This window comes from Macaca nemestrina, chromosome 3, assembly GCF_043159975.1.
Source record: "Macaca nemestrina isolate mMacNem1 chromosome 3, mMacNem.hap1, whole genome shotgun sequence".
In the NCBI taxonomy this organism is placed as follows: domain Eukaryota; kingdom Metazoa; phylum Chordata; class Mammalia; order Primates; family Cercopithecidae; genus Macaca; species Macaca nemestrina.
Genome location: NC_092127.1, coordinates 170,033,697 through 170,054,437, shown reverse-complemented (window position 1 = coordinate 170,054,437; position 20,741 = coordinate 170,033,697). Strand labels below are relative to the sequence as shown.

Below are 20,741 nucleotides of genomic sequence, written 5' to 3'. Positions count from 1 at the left end.
AACAAACTAACACAATGTTATTTTGATGGCTGTGTGATGTACTTAATAAATTGAGTTTATTTCTTTTATGCTAACATGTGAAAATGGTATTCAATGAGTTTTCAGTGGTTTATCCAAGAAGGAAGCAAAGTAGAAATAGAAGAGAAACACTTTATATTCTCTGGCTGTACAATTCTATGGCCAGCATGATTTTTCCATTAAGTTCATGAAGAAAATGTCAGATGAGTAAATCAGATTACCCTTTCATGTGTTTAGTTCTTTGTAAAGTCTTTGAAAGTTTACAGACTTCTGAAGTAATTTCCATATCACACATACAATAAATGAATACCCTGACAAAGTGACATGTGAAAAAATTGTGAACATTTTATCTTGTTGATTTGAATCATTTAATATTGTTGTATGAAAATAATTAAACAATGTTTTGGTGTTAAATTCTACTGAGGAAGTTTACCTGTTTAAATGCAAATTCAGAATTTTGACACCAGGGTTGGATGAGAGACCCTTACTAGTCTTCTCTGCTCTTTCTTCCTAATAGATCAATTTGAAAGAGTTTTCCAGCTAAAACTCTGTTGCAGAGGAAAGCTTTTATACATGGTGATGATGACACAGGTATTAATACTAAATGGCTCTATTGTATAGTTGCAAATAGAGAACAAATAATCGGAGGGGACGATGATTTTAGTTGCGCTTATCAATATTACCTTTTATTGGGCTTTCAAAGACTAGTAATACATATGAATAAGAAGAAGATATTCACAACATAAGTATTTTAAATTCTCTGTAGTTGTCAGGACTCTCAAGTCATTTCCAGTTCATCCTGTTTGTTGAATGAACTGGAACAGAAAAGACAGAAATTGCTTTTCATAAAATCTCTAGACTTTCCTCATTTCTGCTGAACATTTATTTTAGAAAACAGAAATTGTTATTTCAATTTATTGTTATTTACTGATTACTACACAGTTTTTAAACATATTACAGCAGTCTTATTTATAAAATAGGTTATTCAAAATGAAAAAAAAATTATAATTATGTATGCAGCATTTTGCTATGCACCTTGTTTCAGTTTGATTCATTATGAAGTTGTTTTTTTGTTTGTTTGCTTTTTTCAGATTCCTTACCTAGTGGAGTATGGTTTTCTCACACATTTTCTCTTCCAGTGTCATGTGGTAGGTTTGACACTCTGGATGGTATTATTAATGTGTCAGTTACAATTAGGCTGAAAATTCTCTAGGGACAAATGGCTTCTACAAAGCAGGTAGGAAATCTCATGATAATATTTCTTGAGCCAGAATTCATGGCACTCTGTGTTACAGTGCTTTGGAAAACTCCTTTATCCATGGCTAAGCAAATAGGCTAATCCTTATCTACTATAGCAGGTAGTTCTACTTTAAATTGTCAAAGAATGCAAATGTACAATAAACTTATTCCTTTTGGGGTTATGTACTTGTGTGTTAGCCTGTGTATGTGCACATACATATGTATGTGAATACATTGCATGTGAATAACATCTTTATTTTAGATCTATCAAAAATAGTGATGTAAATACCCAAACAAGCTTAACAAATGGACAAGTACTGATCTCATTGCAACTTCTCTGCATCACTTCATTCTGTAGAGCCCTCAAGAACAGAATAGCAGCAAGTTTTGCACCCGGGTTTTAAGGAAGAAAGACTGCCACTATAGCATAGCTGATTCTTGTAGCTTCCACTTAGGAAGAAAAAGAAAAGAAAAGGAGAGACGTAGACATGTACAGAAAAATAAGAGGTAGTCACATATTAGGTCAGAGAAGGAATCAGAAGGAATGAGAATAAAGTATCAAAGGGTAAACAACACTGTTGTCAAATCAGGGTCTCTCTCTCTCTCTCTCTCTCTCTCTCTCTCTCTCTCTCTCTCTGTGTGTGTGTGTGTGTGTGTGTGTGTGAGAAATCTGGTGTGTTTGTGCTTTCAGTGTTCCCATTTACCTTTCTTCATTTATGTTCCCAGAAAAGGAAGTTATGTGTAGATAAATCTATAATCAAGTAGGATTTTCCTCTACTTTAATCTTAACTTTTATTCAAGAAACTTATTATTAATTGAAATGAAATAGTTGTACATATTTTGGCACTACATGTGATATTGTGATGCATGTATGCAATGTCTAATGATCAAATTGGGGTAACTGGGGTATCCATCACCTCAAACATTTTTAGATACTGCTTTAAATAGAGGTTGGGCCTGGATGGGATTGTTAACAGCTCTGACCTCCTCACTCCATTCCAAGTACAAAAGATGCTTTGGTAAAAGTTGGTTTGGAAAATGTTTCTAGAAGATTTAGAAGAGACTTCTTCAAATACAGAGTGTCCAGCTATGTGGATTATACACTTGTTAATTGCCTTATTTAACATTTTCTTCCATGTATTCACTGGCAGATAATCTAGTAGATGGAGAATGAGTTGTCTTTAGCTTTTCTCTCGAAAGACAGATTTTAGGTATGCTTACAATATGCAGACAGGAGGCGAAAGAAAGAAGAACTGGAATGATTCCTTTAAGGGGAGGTAAGAAGCCTATAACAAAATGTAGCCTAGTCATTTTTAGGTCCAGTGAATAAGAGCCTCAGTTTCTCTCCCTAGATAGGAAGGCCAGCAAGAAGTATAAGTGGAATTTTGTGCTCTACTCTGTAAGGTCTAATATAAACCATGGAAAGAAGGGCAAAATCATTTCCATTATCCACAATAGATGAGAGGGAAAATTAGTTAAAAAGATGAAAGACTTTAGATTAGATAGATAGATAGATAGATAGATAGATAGATAGATAGGCAGATAGATGATGGATGGGTGGATGAATGTAAAGATAGATTAATGTAAAAATGGAAAATTATAGTTGAAATGATAGCTGAATATGTAGAGTGTAATGATTATATTGTTCAGACACTGTGTGTATTTCTGAATGTTTGTGTGAGAGAAAAAGAATAATAGTTTTAAAAATTTAGCTGTACTTTTGCTGTGTTAGAAATTTCTCCAAGTATGTGTCACTATTAATTCCAAACACTTGCTAAGTTATCCTTCTATTATGTATTGCAATTTTTCCCTTCCAAAATATGCTAATCAGGGAAAGGTGATAGTATTTTACCATAGCATATTGTTAACCTCTTGCCCCATGCTTTTATTTATTGTGTTGTACCACCTTATTTATTCCTTTTCTTGTGCTCATATGCTCTGATGATAAAAGCAAAGAAATACATGCAAAGATAATGAGCTTCTGGTCAAAGGTGAAAAGTGCATGCTATTTTCTTCTGCCTGCCTGACATGGTGGTTCTCAGTATTGTATTAATTGGATCATATTATAATATCAGACTCTATTGTTTACATCAAAACAAAATTATACAAGACATTTAGAAATTTGGCACCTCTTTGCTCTTATTCTGTAATGTAGGACATTTTTGCTCCATAAATCCAATTCCTAACAATCTGCAAGATGAGCAGTTTCCTGATTTCAAGGGAGGCTTCTGGCAACTCCTTGTTAACTTAAAACATGACCATTCACTTGGATGTTTTCAAAGACATTTTCTTTCTTTGCTACGGAGATTTTACCTGCCAACATTTTATCAACATGTTTTCAATGGGAAATTTATTTCACACTTTCTTATGAAACCTCAATAGCCCACACTTCTCAAATTTGATAGGTCAGAATGTGCTGCCTGTGTACTGCTATGATAAGGGGAAAATCCCAAAATGCCAGTTTGGGCTTTTCCATTCTGGTGTACTGAAGACAGCACTTTTCTCTGTTATCATGTGTTAGGTATTATATGTCAAACCATAGAATAAAGTTTTGCTAGGGCATATTAACGTCAGTCATCAGAGCTATCTTACACTTGCCATAGAAGTGTCAAATTAACTGATTACTAAATATTAAAATTATCAAACCCTGCAGAAAAAGGCATTTAGTTTTCAGAAAATATTGGGATTAAAATAAAATGAATATGGCATTTTGCTGCTGGATTCGTGATGAGGAGGCTTAGATTCTGGGGCAGAGTTCTGTTCCTCATTAGCGACTTTCACCAAATTACTTCTTTTCTAAGTTCTGTTTCCTCCATACAAAATAGTGCTAGTGCCTCCAATTCAGGTAACCTCAGACTTGTATAATCCAGCCGGTGGTATTGATATTTTTTCAAAACATCAGGTGACATATACAGTTTTCACTTCACTTCACCTCACCTGAAGAGCAGGTAAGTTGTATATCTCATCTCATTTAAGTCTTCAAATAAACCCAAGTACTAGCTGGGAAATGACAAAATAAGGATTCAAGTTTAATTTCCTCTCTTTTTGACTTGAATTTGAATTTAATTTCAACAACTGAAACAAAGAGAACATGGGTCTATGACTATGAGGAAGGAGAGAATTCTGGGAAAATGCCAACTGACTCTCTTCCATTCTCCACTCGAATTCACCTGACTTTCTAAACCAGAAGAGCCACACACAGAGCTAAAGCTATTTCTATATTTATATGTACATACTTATTAAAAATAAGAGCTCATATTGCTACCTACGATTCAAAGCCCCAAATCTCATATTTCTTTCTAGCCTTCCCCACTTTTCATGCTTGTAGGTCACTTTTCTAACGTTGGAAGACCTGGTTCACATTATCGTCAATATTTTTATGTATTATTTGATGATTTTACTTATTTGTTTCATGTTACTCCTCTCCCAGTCAATCCAGCCACTTCTATCCATGGCCTCTCCACTCCTGTCATGCTGCTTCCTAGGCTATCAGATGCCTCCTTTATGGACACCTCTCCCTCCACTCACCCTCCACTGTCTCCTAGGCCAGGAGCACTAACAAATCCTGATGGCTCACATCCTAGAGCCCCATTTTTTTGTTGCTAGATGCTCTATTGCCTTCTCACCGTCGGGTTACCCTACTGCTCAGCTTCCTTGACCATCGGGAACACTGGTTCCTCTAGATGACCTTTCCCACATCCTGCCTGGCACCCCACTCTCTATCCTCACCACTCTGCCTTCTTGGTCTCTGACACATAGACCCAGCCACAGAGGGAAGGGAAGGAAGAAATGAGGAAAAAAAGAGAGAAGGGAGGAAAGCATGAAAGATAAAGAGAAGAATGAAGAGAAGGAGAGGAAAGAGGAAGGGAAACAGAAGGGCAGAAGAGCAGAAAGAGAAGAGCTGGAAGAGAAATTGCAAAAATAGGAGAAGCCTGAGGAAGGGAAGGAATAGAAGAGAGAAGGTAAGGTGAGACTGAAAAAACAACAAATGAACAAGAAGAGAAAACTCAAGACAGGGGACATGAACATGTAAGCAAAGGCTTTGCTATCAACATAGAAATACCGTTTATTCCTGAGACTGTTTCAGTGATTGTCCTCACATTTGGACTACAAAGCAACACCTTCATTTTGGCTAACAATAGTCTCAATATATTTACTTATTTGCTTATTCAGTCTCTCAACCAAGGTAGCCAATTTGCTACCTTGTTGTCTATGAATCAAGGTCAACATGTGAAAAACCATGCTTCTTCACAAACATAGTCATGGGCAAGCATGTTGTGTATACATGTATACACACCCACCCAGGTATAAGAAATCTTGGGGCTGGGCATGGTGGCTCATGCCTCTAATCCTAGTGCTTTGGAAGGCTGAGGTGGGGGGATTGCTTGTGGCTAGGAGTTTGAGGTTACAGTGAGCTCTGATCATGCTGATGCACTCTAGCCTGGGTGACAAATTAAGACTTTACCTCTAAAACACACAAACAAAAAACCAGAAAAATCCTTTGGATTACTTTTAAATAAAAGTATAATTCTAATATACATACAAACTTTATTTCTTTATTCTTACTCAATACATTATTCTTAATTATGCCAAACATCTTTCAAAAAGGGCTTTATCAATTCACATTTGAGAGAGGGATATATGACAGTAACTCACATTCATAGGAGCAATAGACATCATTTCATTGTTAGCGCTACTGATAAGCATAAAGTAATAGCTCTTTGTTACTCTGATTTATGTTTCCAAATTGTGAATTTAAGTATTTAAAAATATTTTCAGCCATCTAGAACTACTCTTCAGTGAATTGTTTATTCATGATCTTTGACTATTGGATAATTGGGTTAACATCATCTTTGCTCAGTTTCTTAAGATCTCTTTATATGTCATAGTCATCCCTTTTGTCTCACCTGAATTGCAAATCTATATTCTAAATCTATTTTATATTACTTGATTCGGTGAATGTAATAATTTGCCATAAATGGTATTTTAAAAATATTTTAACATTTTATCTTTTCTTTTTTAGACTCAGGATCTTAAAGTTAGCTTAAAAGCTCTCTTTCACCTTAAGTTGCATAGTATTTTTTTTTTGTTTCTAAGTGTTTTTGTCACATTTGTGATATATCTATTATACATGGTGAAAGTTAAGTAACTGGTGAATGTTTTCATTTGTTTCCCAGATAGATAAACTGGCTGCCAGAAGTATCATAAAATAATTAACATTCCTTTTAATAAATTGAAAAAAAAATCCCCTTATCTTACTTTAAATACACTGATATTTTGGTACCCATTTTTGAACAAATTCCATATTGATTTGATTAATGTAGCTTGATAATATGTTTGACACAGAGTAAATTAAGTTCCCCTCATTATTGTTCATACATTGTGGAGCTATTTGAGTACTTAAAACTATTTTAAAACTCCATTATCATTTGATTCCAGTTGTAAAGAAAAAAAAACCCAACTGATATCAAATACTTATCATAATTCCAGTCAGTTAATAATTTATTAATTTTAGTGGTAGTAGTTTAGACCGGTAGCCTTTTATCTCACCTAATTATCCAAACACATGTCTTGCCAGAATTTTGTTTTGAATTATATTGAGTATTTTAACATATATTAAAGATTGGTTGGATTCAGCCAGTTTAAACTTTCATGTAAAATTATATAAATTGAAAATAACAAAAACACATAAATTCTGTGTATATAGTATATCATATATTACATAGCTTAATATAGTACAGTATATTTTATAGCATATATTAAAAGACATTTTACATGTTACCTGAAGATTATTATTTCAGAAAATGAATTTAGAATTATAAAGGGCATAGAAAGGTCATTAACTGTTTCTATAACAATTATGCCATAAGTCACGCCTAGAAGATTACAATAGGGACACAGTTTGGCCTAGAATTCAAGTCTCTGATTCAAATTTAAGTTCCTAGTTCACTGTGATAGCTCGTTCCAGTTGGTGGTGAGATCAGAGTTTGACTACTAGGAAACCTAAACTGGAATTTATGTATATAACTTACATCTCTCTACAGAAATATGACCACCAGGCTCACCCTTAGCAGCACTACTCTTTGATGCATCTGAATAACCATGGGAGCTGAAGTTTAAAAGAATGTAAAATAAGAGGCACAAGATGTCTGAAAGTTCAACGCTTCACTGGCTGGTTATAGTGTCTTACAATTTACCGTCACTCCATAAGCATCTTTGGTATGCCTAATGTTTGTCAATCATTCTGTAAGTCTTAAGCAATATCTCAAGATACAAAGTCCTAGTATCTGATCCTGCATCACCTGCTTCTTTATTAATTTTGGCAGTCTTCGAGATATGCTGAAATACCAATGAGAGTATCTTAAGACTTTGCTTCTAGTTTTGCCTCTTGCTATTTCAGGCCAAGTACTAATGGAAAAATCATTTAAATTATTTGAGTCTCAGTTTCATCATCTTCAAAATAAGCACAATAATACTCATACTGATGACTTCCAAAGATTTAATGAGAATAAAATAAGTAACGCATGAAACCCTAAGAGAAAAGTAAAGTGGTATTTTCAGGTCATCTCAGATAGTTTTGGGTTTCAAATTTCAATCACAGAGGATAACAACTTAGCTTATATAATATGTTGGATGTTGCAAACAACTTATTCGTTGTTTATTTCGTTTAATATTCAGAAGTTTTTGTATTAGTCTCTTGTTTCCTAAATGAAGAAGGGTTGAGGCATACAAAGATTAAATACATAGTTGGCAAGAGAACTAGGCAAGTCCCAGGTTTTCTAACTCCATACTGACTGCTCTTTTATGTGTTTCTATTCAGAGCTTCCCTGCTTCATAGTGTAGAACATAATATCACTAGAAATAAAAAGTCACTTAACCCAACTACAGTGGTTTTCTTTATTCCTCCAGGAAAACCTGATTACTCTTTAAGTACACAATTATATGATGTTAATAACCTCAAAGTACTTTCAGCAATTTCCAAAAGAGCTAATTCATTGGCATTTTCACAACTCAAATACAAAATTGAAATAGCTTAATAATTCAGAATAATCCTACACTCTCTATTTCTAATAACCCTGTGAATGTGCTTTTTATTTGCAAACTCATATTCCATTTAATATCTCTCAAAACTCCATTCTACAGCTTTGATTTGAGTGCCTGTCTGATTCTCTAGTGTTTTTTGTCATTTGAAGAGAGGAACTGTGTCTTATTCATGAGTAGACTTGAAAGCAGTGAGAGGTCCCTGATCTCTTATTTTAAACACCGTTTCAATTTTGTACCTCTAATACTTTTGCACATAATGAAAACAAAAAACAAAAACAAAACAGCTGGTATCCACTGAGCAATTGTATGTGTAAAGATGTATCTTATAAATGAACACAGTTAATCCTCACAATAATCCAATGAGCCAGATATAATTATCATCCCCATTGTCATATAAGGTCACCGAGGCTCAGGAAGACTAGGTAATATTCCCATTACTAAGTGCTGGCAAACTTAAAACAGGATTTTAATCCAGGCCATCTGACTCCAAAGCCTTTGCTTTTAGCCACCTTGCTACTTTATCTCCTGTGATAGGTAATTATAACGTGTTTATCAGAAAGAAGAAATATTGCTTCAAATCGAAACATCTCAAACCAAAACCTTGCCTGGTCAGTTGGTTTGCAGATTCATTTGATCTAAAAATTCAATTTAAAAAACCCCAATAACTGGGAGGTAAAAATGAATGGAGGAATCCACTACTTGTACCAGATCAATGGAGAGTATACACAATGCAGTTTAGGAACTGATAAAACACATTTCTAACTTTATGTAATGGAGAAAGTGCTTGAATCATAGTATTACATTTTGAAGTCCTCCAGTCTTCTGTAGATGTATTACTTTAAATAGAGTATACCATGTCAGCACCCCAAACCTACATCTTCTGAAAGAAATTATTTGCATTTATTTTTGCTCTGTTGGTAAGGTGCTTACCATCCTTCTGAAATACATTTGTGTGAAAGCAATTTTGAGTACCTTTTCTCCAATTGGAATACAGTTGACCTTTTTCTCCCCCCTACCCCTCCAAGTTTTCTTTGCCACAGCACAAACCCTGACCTTAGAAGTGATACAAATTTATTTTATTTCTGTCTGAGGGCTTCTGACAAAATTCTCAGGTATACAAATGGGAAATGATGCCAGACCTGAGAGTTTCAAAGGAATAAGGGAAGAGTTGAAAATTAATTGTTTCTGTATGCAGTTTTGCTCCTGACTTTTTGGGAGTCTTTTGGTTTGTTCTGAGTTGTTCTCATCTCCCTTTCCCTTCAGCACAGGTCGGGAGGAAGAATGACTCAGGGTCTTCCTCCTGCTCTGGAGAAGGCACCCTACACACAGCAATTCTAATACGTAAGCGAGGCATAAGGTAGAAAGGGAAGGAAGGATTTGACATTCTCCCCCTTTATAGAGTCAGAATGACCCAGAATTGATGCCTGACTACTTAGCTTCACCTTTCTTCTTTGTGCTTGAGGAAAGATCAAGATTCTGAAAAATTACAGTTCAACCTCCAACTCTAGAATTCGCCATTTTAACATCATGGGAAAATCACTTTTAAATAAGTGATATAAAACCCACATTCTTTGAGATTTATGAATATACTCAACTATTGGGAATGGTCAGTTATTAGTAGCCCACAATTGATTATAAGAGGTTGGGCTGACATTTTCCAGATTCATGATGGACACAACGCTGATGTTAATTTTGTTAGTAAGAATAGATTCACTCAGGAGTAACTACATTGCAAAGTCATTGTTTTTCCATAAGAAAAAAAGTAGTGCTGGAGTTAAAGAGCATGGAATATAGATTCAAGATCTCGAATTTGCCTCTACCACTTACTGACCGTGTAATTTTAGGCAAATGAAACCATCTACCTTCTCCTGCTTCCACATATTACATTGTCGTGGGTTCTCTAGCAGTGCTATTGTCCTTCATTTTTAAATCAAGAATTACTTATACTTGCATATTATAGGACAATTATGCAATCTGTCTCATGCCTGTAATTTATGTCAGTGCATTTGCAAGAAATTTCTTCACTTGTTGATTTAACACTGGTAATTTAAATTTAGAACTTGATTTTAAAGCTTACTACAGTTTAATACAAAAATTTAGTTCTATGTTATTTTGCTTTTTTGATTAGTAATTTCTGTAGTTTGTTCATATGTCACTATTCCTGCTACAATTGTTTCCATTATCGATGAAGATTTATGGGTAGCCCAAAAAATCATTATGAGGTTTGACACACACTTTTAATTTAATGGGATAAATCTGATTTCCCTTCATCTTCTGATATCTAAACGTCTTTTCTGAGAGTCATACTTGTGAAAATAATTAAGCTCTGATAATCCGTTTAAAAACATGAAAGTAACATGTCCCTTAGGTGAGAATGATTAGGAATATAGGGAAGATGCAATTAAGTTTAATTGGACTAAGTAGAGCAGACTGACTTTCATAATTAATTTAGTCCCATGATTGGCCTTTAGGGGCACTATCCCAGATGAAAAAGATGATTGTGGTGAAAGAGCATGAACTACTTCAAGATATTGACCAAACTACAGATGATTCAGATAATAGAAAAAGTAAGTGATTGTAGCAAAGGAATAGGATGCACGATCCATGTACAAATGATAATTGCTTTTGTACTTTCCAGCAACGAACAACTGGAAATTGAATTTAAAAATACAATAACATTTATATTATAAACAAAAGGTTAAATATTTAGGCATAAATCTAAAAAATAGAAAATCTTTATGTAAAAAATTACAACACTGATGAAAGAAATCAAAGAAGGACTAAAAGATAGCTAATTTGTATCTATGGATTGGAAGACTCAATATTCCTAATACATTAATTCTTCCCAAATTGATCTATAGATTCAATGCAATCCCAATTAAAATAGCAGCAAGTTAACTTGTGGATATCAACAAACTGACTCTAAAGTTTATGTAGAAAGAGAAAAGTTAAAGAACAGCCAACACAATATTGAAGAAGAGCCAAATTAGAAGAATGACACTACCACACTTCAAGACATAGTATAAAGCTACAGTAACTGAGACAGCATGATACTGGCAAAAGAATAGATACATAGATCAATGGAACAGATTAGATAGTCAAAAAATAGATATACACCAATATAGTCAACTGATCTTTGAAAAAGGAACAAAGGCAATTTAATGGAGAAAAGATTGTCTTTACAAAACATGGTGGAGAGGGACAAGATAGATGACTAGACTCAGCCAGGAAGTGCTGCTCTCTCTGAAAGAGCATATTATCAAGTAAATCAATATAATTTGGGCAGATCTTCAGAGAGAAAGCACCAAGAAAGGATGGAGAGGTGATGCTGACACCAAGGCTGAAGAGGGAGGAAGCTGGGACCCTGTATCAGGTATCCAACTGCTAGGGGCAGCTCCTGGCCCAGAATGGTCACTGAGGAAGGGATGAGTGAGGGAACTGAGGGACAGCCTACTCTCAGCAGAGACTTTTGGTATGTGAGCTATAGGGGACCCCTTTCCCCCTATGGATGTGTGAGCTGGTAGAGGGATCTGCCCAGGCAATAGGCATAAACAGGGCTTCATCAGGCACAGAGCTCAGGAGATTTTGTGTGTAGGGTGGCTTGGGCAGACCACAGCCATGGGTGCCCATTCCCCAGGGCTCTGCATCTCCCTCGAGAGACTCCAATTCCAGCTGACCACTGGGCTAGGAGAGAGCAGGACTGGCTTTCCTGCAGGACTGGGGAGCATCTTTTCTGTAGACACTCCTGCCCACCAGACCCTCCCAGGGCCCTTGTCTAGTCTCCCTGCAGGAATATGTGCACAGCATAGCCTATGCTGCCCAGCCTGCATGCTTTGCTCCACCTGAATATTTTCTTGATGACCTGGGAGCACTTTGGATCTCCCAGGGCGGCTGAAGGCCAACCTCAAGACACAGGCTGACCTGGAGCCCCAGAGCTGCAGTGACCAGCTTGAGAATGCCAAGTGGAGGGCTGTGGCTGACACTGGGGTAAGAAAGGAGACCCCACTCTCAGAGCACTGAGAAGGCTGAAACACACAGGTTTGTGAACCAGCATGGAAGTGGGGCATTCCTCCAACTCCTAGAAATACCTAAGAATACAGCTAAGCAAGAAGGTAAACAATCTCCATAAGCACAACCACAAAAGACTGCTGAACAAAATCAGAGACAACACAAGTAATGGAAAAACATGCAATTCTCATGGATTAGAAGAATCAATATCATTTAAATGGCCATACTTCCCAAAGCAATTTACAGAGGCAATGCTACTCCTTGCAAACTACCAGTGTCATTCCTTACAGAATTAAAAAAAAAAAAAAAAAAAAAAAACAACTATTGCAAAACTTATATGGAACCATAAAAGAGCCTGAATACCCAAGGCAATCGAAAGCAAAAAGAACAAAGCCAGAGACAACACACTACCCTACTTCAAACTATATTGTAAGTCTACCTAACCAAAACAGCATGGTACTGGTACAGAAACAGACACACAGACCAAAGGAACAGAAAAAACCACCAAGATAATAGAGCTGCATATCTACAATCATCTATCTTCGACAAAGCTGACAAAAACAAGTAATGGGAAAAGGGCTCCTTATTCAATAAATGGTGCTGGGATAACTGGCTATTGGTATGTAGAGGAATGACACTGGGCCCCTACCTTTCACCATATACAAAAATTAATTCAAGGTGGATTAAAGATTTAAATCCACCTTACGAGACCCAAATTGTAAAAATCCTAGAAAATACCCTTCTTGACATCAGCCTAGGCAAATAATTTTTGGCTAAGTCCCCAGTAGCAATTGCAACAAAAGAAAAATAAACAAGTGGGGCTTAATTAAACTAAAGAGCTTCTTCACAGCAAAAGAAACTATCAATGGAGGAAACAGCCTACAGAATGGTAGAAAATACTCACAAAGCATGCACCCAACAAAGGTTTAATATCCAGAATCTATAAGGAACTTAAACACATTAAGCAAAAAGCAACCTCATCTAAAACTAGACAAAGGACATGAACAGACACTTCTAAAAAGACATGGAAATGTTCAGCAAACATATGAAAAATGCTCAACTTCACTAATCATCAGAGAAATGCAACTCAAAACCACAATAAGATACCATCTTACACTAGTCAGAATGGCTATCAGTAAAAAGTCAAATAACACATACTGGTGAGGTTGTGTAGAAAGGGGACCATTTACACATTGTTGGTAGGAATGAAAATTAGTTCAGTCGCAGCAGAAAGCAGTTTGGAGATTTCGCAAAGAATGTAAAACACAACTACCTTTCAACCTAGCGTTCCTATTACTGGGTAAATGCGCAAAAGAAAATAAATCATTCTACTGAAAAGACACATGCACTTATATGTTCATCACCATGCTATTCACAATAACAAAGACATGGAATCCACTTAGGTGCCCCTTGATGGTGTATTGGATAAAGAAAGTGTGGTACATATATACCATGGAATACTATGTAGCCACAAAAAATGAAATCACGTTCTTTGTAGTAGCATGGGTGCAGCTGGAAGCCATGATTCTAAGCAAATTAATGCAAGTAGAGAAAAATCAAATGCCATATATTTTCACTTATAAGTGGAAGATAAACATTGGGTATTCACAGGCATAAAGATGGGAAACATAGATATTGTGGACTACTATTGAAGGAGAGAGGGAGGGAGACATGGTTTGAAAAACTGCCTATTAAGGACTATGCTTACCCACTGGATGATAAGATCCTTACCCCAAACCTCAGCATCATGCAATATACTCATTTAACAAACCTCCCTAAGTATCCCCTGTATCTAAAACAAATACTAAAATTATATAAAAGAAAAAAATGATATTGGAACAACTAAATTCCACATGCAGAGGGAAATGAGTCTAAATGAAGATGTTATAACTTTCACAAAAAGTACTCAAAATGAATTATAGATCTAAATGTCAAATGTGAAACTCTAAGACTTCTAGAGGATAACAAAGAAGAAAATGCAGGTGACCTTGAGTTTGACGATGAAGTTTTTGATACACACCAAAAGCACTATCTGTGAAATAAAAATCTGATATTTTGGACTGAATTAAAATTGAAATAGTATTCTCTGCTAAAGACACTGATAAGAAAATGAAAAGACAAGGTAATGACTGGAGAAAATATTTGCAAAACACATACATGTATGTATCTCAAAAAGGACTTATCTCAAGAACTATACCAAGGACTCATCAGATTAAACAATAAGAAAACAAACAGCCCACTTTAAAATGGATAAAAGTTCTAAACAAACACCTCCCCAACGGTCTACAGATGGAAAATAAGAAGAGACAAAAGGGCAAATGCTGCATGATATCACTCCATGATGAATTTCAAAAAGTCAAACCCACACAGAGGAAAAGAATGGAATGGTAATAGTTAGAGGCTGGTCAGAGGGGAAAAATAGACGAGGAGTATTAGTCAAAAAGTACAAAGTTTTGGTTATACAAGACAAGTCCTAGAACTACTGTACAGCAAGTGTTTATTGTTAATAATATGGTTTTGTATAATTTTTTTCTGAGGACAGATATTACATTAAGTGTTTACATTATAGAAAAACAATTATAGTAAATAAGAGGATGGGAAAAAACTTCTGGTGTTGGTAAATAGGTTTATGCCATAGATCGTAGTGATGGCTTCATGGATTATATTTAGCTCCAAACTAATGAAGTTGTGTATATTAATTATGTATGGCTTTTTGTAGGTCAATAATTAATTGTTTGAAAAAGAGAAAAAGTTGAAGTTATACTGAAGTAGGACGGGCCTCTAGTCCAATGTGACTGGTATCCTTATAAGAAGGTGGCCATGTGAAGATAAGCTCAGGCAGGAGAATGCTCTGCGATGATGAAGGCAGGACTGGAGTTATTCTGTTGCAATCTGAGAAAGGCCAGGGATTTGCAGCACACCACCAATAGCTAGGAAGAGGCATGGAAGGATCCTCCTCTGCAGGTTTCAGAGGGACCCTGGTCCTGTGGACACCTCGATTTCAGACTTCTAGCCTCCAGAATTGTAAGACAATAAATTTCTGTTATTTGAGCCATTCCGTTTGTGATACTTGGTTAGAGCAGTGCTAGGAAGCTAATGTACTACTTCTAAAATGGTCAAGGTCATCAAAAACAGAGAAAGTCAGAAGCAGTAGCCAAGAAGACCCTAAGGATACGTGGCAATGTAGTTCAATTAGGTATCCTAGATGGAGTCTTGAACCATAAAAAGGACATCAGATAAAAACTAAGAAAAATTGAATAAACAATGATTTCAGTTAATCATAGTTTACCTTTCTATGGTATCTCCTCAATTTTCCTGTGAAGCTAAAACTGTTCCAAAATAAAGTCTATTAACAATGATGATAATGATAATTATATATTTTTTATAAAAGAACACAAGTATAAGATAAGTATCCAAGAAACTTTCAATGTAAGGAAAGAAATATATTGTAAGTTAAAAAGAATTAAACAATTATACCCTGTGAAGCTTAGACTAAGAAAGGATCTATTTTAAGGCAAGATAAAGAGTGACATTTCATGAGTATAAATAGGCCAACACAAGAGAAAGTCACAATAGTGCTAAATGTTTACATACATAATAACAAATATTCAAAATATAAAGTAAAAGCAGAAGGACTTTAAAGTGTGACATACAGCTGAAGATTTTAGCATGAATTTCTCAATAGTGCCACAAACAGAAAAAAATAGACACTGAAGATGTGAACCACACAATAAAATGAATTGCCCCAAGTGACATATATGGGCATTGTACAATATTTCAGACAGAATATAAATTCCTCTCATGTGCACAAGAACTTTATTTTTCAAGCTAGGCCATATTCAGAACCCTAAAGTAATCTGAAGCAATTTTGAAGAAACATACAAATTCTATTGAAAGCATTGCTAGAATTCTTCAGTTTGGTGTTATTTAACTCTATCTGTTAAGAAATAAAATTTGAAAATTAAAAAAAAATGGCTGTATTAATGAATGGATTATACTCACAAGATGAGAGAAGTGGTGAAGAGAAACATGATTCTGAAGAAATGACTATAGGAGAGTTTAGGGGATATGAGGAATGGAATAAAAGTTCTAAAGGTTTAACATTTTCCTAATTATACTTTTAAAAGGAAAGATTAAAGAAGAAAAGTACTGAAAAGGTTATGACAGTTTGTTAACAGGATTGATGAATCCTTTGATACCCAAATCACAAGAATCTAAAGCAGGAAAAATTGGAAACAGAAATATATACCTACTCACATCCAGGTTTACTGAATACACCAAAGGCAGACAAATGATGTTAAAAGAAGGAAAAAAGAAAAATCATATTATTCTTTAAGTAATTATATTTTATATATATGTAAATATATAATATATAAATACATATATAATATATGAAATATATAATATATAAATATGTGATATATAAAATATATAAAATGTATTATATATAAAATACATGTATTTTTTTTACTTTGAGACAGAGTTTTGCTCTTGTAGCCCGGGCTGGAGTGCAGTGGTGCCATCTTGGCTCACCATAATCTCTGCCTCCCATGTTCAAGCGATTCTCCTGCCTCAGCCTCCCGAGTAGCCAGGATTACAGGCATGCACCACCACGCCCGGCTAATTTTGTATTTTCAGTTAAGATGGGGTTTCCCCATGTTGGTCAGGCTGATCTCAGACTCCCGACCTCAGGTGACCCTCCCCCCTCGGCCTCCCAAAATACTGGGATTATAGGTATGAGCCACCGTGCCAGGCCTGTATATATATATTTTTAGAGACCCCGTCTCACTGGGTTGATCACAGTGGTCTCACACTCCTGGACTCAAGCAATCCTTCAGCCTTGGCTTCCCAAAGCACTGAGATTACAGGCATGAGTCACCACATGCCTGGCCCCTAATTTTAATTTCATTTAAAATTTATGAAAGTTACCAAATATTAGAATATTTTAATAGCACTGAGAGAAAATAATAATCCATCTAAAATTATATACTTAGTCAAAGAATAATTTGAGAACAATATTGAATTCAAAATATGTGCTGACAAACCAACAAGCAAAATTTTGCCAAGTTCCCTAGAACAACTTTTGAGAAATCTACTTTAAATAGAAGAAAAATTACATACAAAAGAAAGGGTGGCAATTTTATTTAAAAAATTAATTAGTAAACAACTTAGTACGTTTATTATTGATCATGTAAAGCAACAATATTATCTAAAATGGAGGTTTAAAGAATAGAAGTAAGCCTCAGAAAGTAATGACATAAATATGCAAAGGGAAATGGTTTTCTAAGAGTTTTGTATTTTTTATCAGGATTATCAATGTAGTGAATTACATGAGAAATACGTATGTAGTGATCTAGCGTAAAGTTTCAAGATAACCTCTGAAAGAATAGAAATATGATACATGATAATGAAAATAATGGTGGAAAACAAATCAATGTTAAAAAAAACAGAAAGAAAACTTTAGTTTCAAATAGCAGTAATTATGTCAATAGAAATTAGATCAAATATTTCATCAAATATGTTAAACGTCAGTTGATTAAACTTACCAGTTAGAAGAGCTGAAGATGAAAAGGGTAGAGGAAAGGCAACACACCAGCAAACGCAAACAGGAAGAAGCCCTGTGTGTATTTGAAAGCAAATGCTGCTAAAGTAAATATAATCGATACACATGAATAAGCAAAATAATCCAGAAAATGTATCAGTTCTAACTGATCTAATGAATGCATCTAGAACTGCGGAATCATTGATTTTAGAAAACATATTTTTCATGTCCACTGAGACATTTATGAAAATTGACCAAGTACTAGGTTTTAAAGGTGTCTCAAGAAATTTCAAAGAATCTTTTAGTTCTTCCGTCATACATCTAGTAAATTATGAATTCAAAAAGAAAGATAACAAACACCCTGAAACGTACAAAAATACAAAAAAATTGTAAAAATCTCAGGAATTTTTGGAGAAATGTATCATTAATAGAAGTTATGCAAATATAACAGAACTTAACAAAAAATATAAAAATATGAATGAAAGAATAAAACTCATCTTAATTTTCAGAGACTATTATCTACATAGAAAAAATAAAGTATTTTAGAATTAACAAGAGAAGACTGGAAGATTGCTGACATAAAAATCCATTTTTAGTAGTCTATTAAATTCACACAAAACAACAAAATGAGTGTAGAACAGTGTTAAGAGCACATTTTTGTGTATTTTTTGCAATTTTGCAGCTAAAATTAAAAAGTAGCTAGAACAAGACTAAGAGAATAATTAAATTTTATGGCAAAATTATTTAAAAATTGTTGAAAAACATAAAAGACCTAAAAATAAAGAGGGAGAGAATATATCTATGGATCAGAAGACTCAATATGGTAAAGGTAGAAAATCACCTCTATTTTAATCAAATGTACATTCAAGTGATTCCAAGTAAAGTTGCAAAAAATACTTTCAAAAAAAATTGGCAGCTATAATATTTCTGTGGAGCCAGGCATGGTGGTACACTCCTGTATTCTCAGCTACTCAAGGGGCTGAGGCAGAAGGATTGTTTGAGCCTAGGAATTTGAGATCAGCCTTGGGCAACATAGCAAACCCTCGTCTCAAAAAAATAAAAAATACAAAATGTGAAATTTCCAAGGGCCATAAAGAAAAAGATGAATACAGTAAACAACTATAAATGTGAATACACATTATAATAAAAATATCAAGACATAAGAAAGTATGGATGTAAAATAGTGTAACTTTATCCTGATTAAACAAAGGAACGGGAGGACTTAGTAGGAAATCCACAAAAATTTTCAAACTTAACAGATGATAAAGCTGGATTTCAATTCTGTATCATTTTACTTACTTTTTTTTTTTTTTTTACTTTAAAAACAAACGCTTATGACAGAATGTCCATTGCTGGTAGTGTTAAGACTAGGTTGTTACAGACCATCTCTTCCCATGGGGAAAAACTAGTAAAACCTCAGTAAAATATATATATATATTTTTTTGAGAAGGAGTCTCGCTCTGTCGCCCAGGCTGGAGTGCGGTAGCGCGATCTCGGCTCACTGCAAGTTCCGCCTCCCGGGTTCCCGCCATTCTCCTGCCTCAGCCTCCCGAGTAGCTGGGACTACAGGCGCCCGCCACCTCGCCCGGCTAGTTTTTTGTATTTTTTAGTAGAGACGGGGTTTCACCGTGTTAGCCAGGATGGTCTCGATCTCCTGACCTCGTGATCCACCTGTCTCGGCCTCCCAAAGTGCTGGGATTACAGGCTTGAGCCACCGCGCCCGGCCAGTAAAATATATTTTTTAAATTTTGTGCAGCTATCTGATAGCTACAAGAAAGCAAATACTTGCTACCTTGAACAGGTGGTAAGTTTACTGAGTTTTATTTCACGTAATGATCAGACCAAAGGAGACGTATCTCCATTTTCATCGATAATTTATATTGCCTTGAAAGAGGATTTGATTTGTTCACAAGAGGCAACTCCTATTGTACGGAGCTTCAACCAGACCAGGTGGAAGTGGATGTCTTCTCTAGTACCAAATCTATCCTTAATTGCCTTAGGCGATTAAGGCATGAATCTTCACTCAAATCATCCGTGGCCAAAAATGCACGTTTCATTTCGGATCATCTAAAGCCCAGCAATTTTGGCCAAGTAGAAACCATGTGAGCCACTTTTTGAAGTTTCTTTTTTACAATTTTAGAGACTCTTCCTGAAGTACATTTCAGCACTTGGTTAAAGCCAAGGAAACACAAATAAGTCATTTTCATTCTCATTCAAAACTCTTGTGTAACTAAAAGTATTTTATTTGCTTTGGCTCTGTGGCCCCACCCAAATCTCAGCTTCAATTAATAATCCTTTAATTGCATTGACTTACCATCAGTATAATAATCCCCACCTGTGAAGGGCCAGGCCAGGTGGAGATAATTAAATCATTAGGGTTGTTTTCCCCATACTGTTCTTGTGATAGTGAGTGACTTCTCACGAGATCTGATGGTTTTATAAAGGGCTTCCCTGTTTGCTCGACTCTCATACGCTCTTCTGCTTGTCTGTGAGGCGGTGCCTTCTGCCATGATTGCCGAGTTTCCTGAGGCCTCCCCAGCCATGCGGAACTGTGAGTCAATTAAATCTCTTTCCTTTATAAACTACTAGGTCTCATATTTATTCATAGCAGATTGAGAACGGACTAATATTATTGTCCAATTTGATTACTATCTTTGTCAATTCAGCCTAACATGTTTTAAAGACTCTTGTATATTGATGAATGTTCTTGGTTCTGTGGTAGGTCAGAATTTTTCATGAGAAGTATAAAATGTTCTAAAAATGTATCTATTACACAAAGCCGCATATAAAAGTTGCCTAAGCAGAAGTATAGTCTTAGCATACTATGCTATGAAAATAGGTTGTACACTTTCATAAAATTATACAGAGTCCATATGTAAATAAACTTCCT

The 20,741-nt window shown here is 35.2% G+C and overlaps 1 long non-coding RNA gene across 4 annotated transcripts in view; it reads left to right on the top strand.

The window, feature by feature from the left end:
* LOC105487803 (uncharacterized) overlaps positions 1–20,741 on the top strand; it is a 220,036-nt gene that overhangs the window by 147,437 nt on the left and 51,858 nt on the right. For 2 of the 4 annotated variants that reach the window (XR_011621399.1, XR_011621406.1), the window contains one exon: positions 7,302–7,476. The exons of the other annotated variants lie outside the window; for them this stretch is intronic. This is a non-coding gene — a long non-coding RNA (uncharacterized lncRNA). The remainder of the gene's footprint in view (positions 1–7,301; positions 7,477–20,741) is intronic. 4 annotated transcript variants of the gene reach the window in all.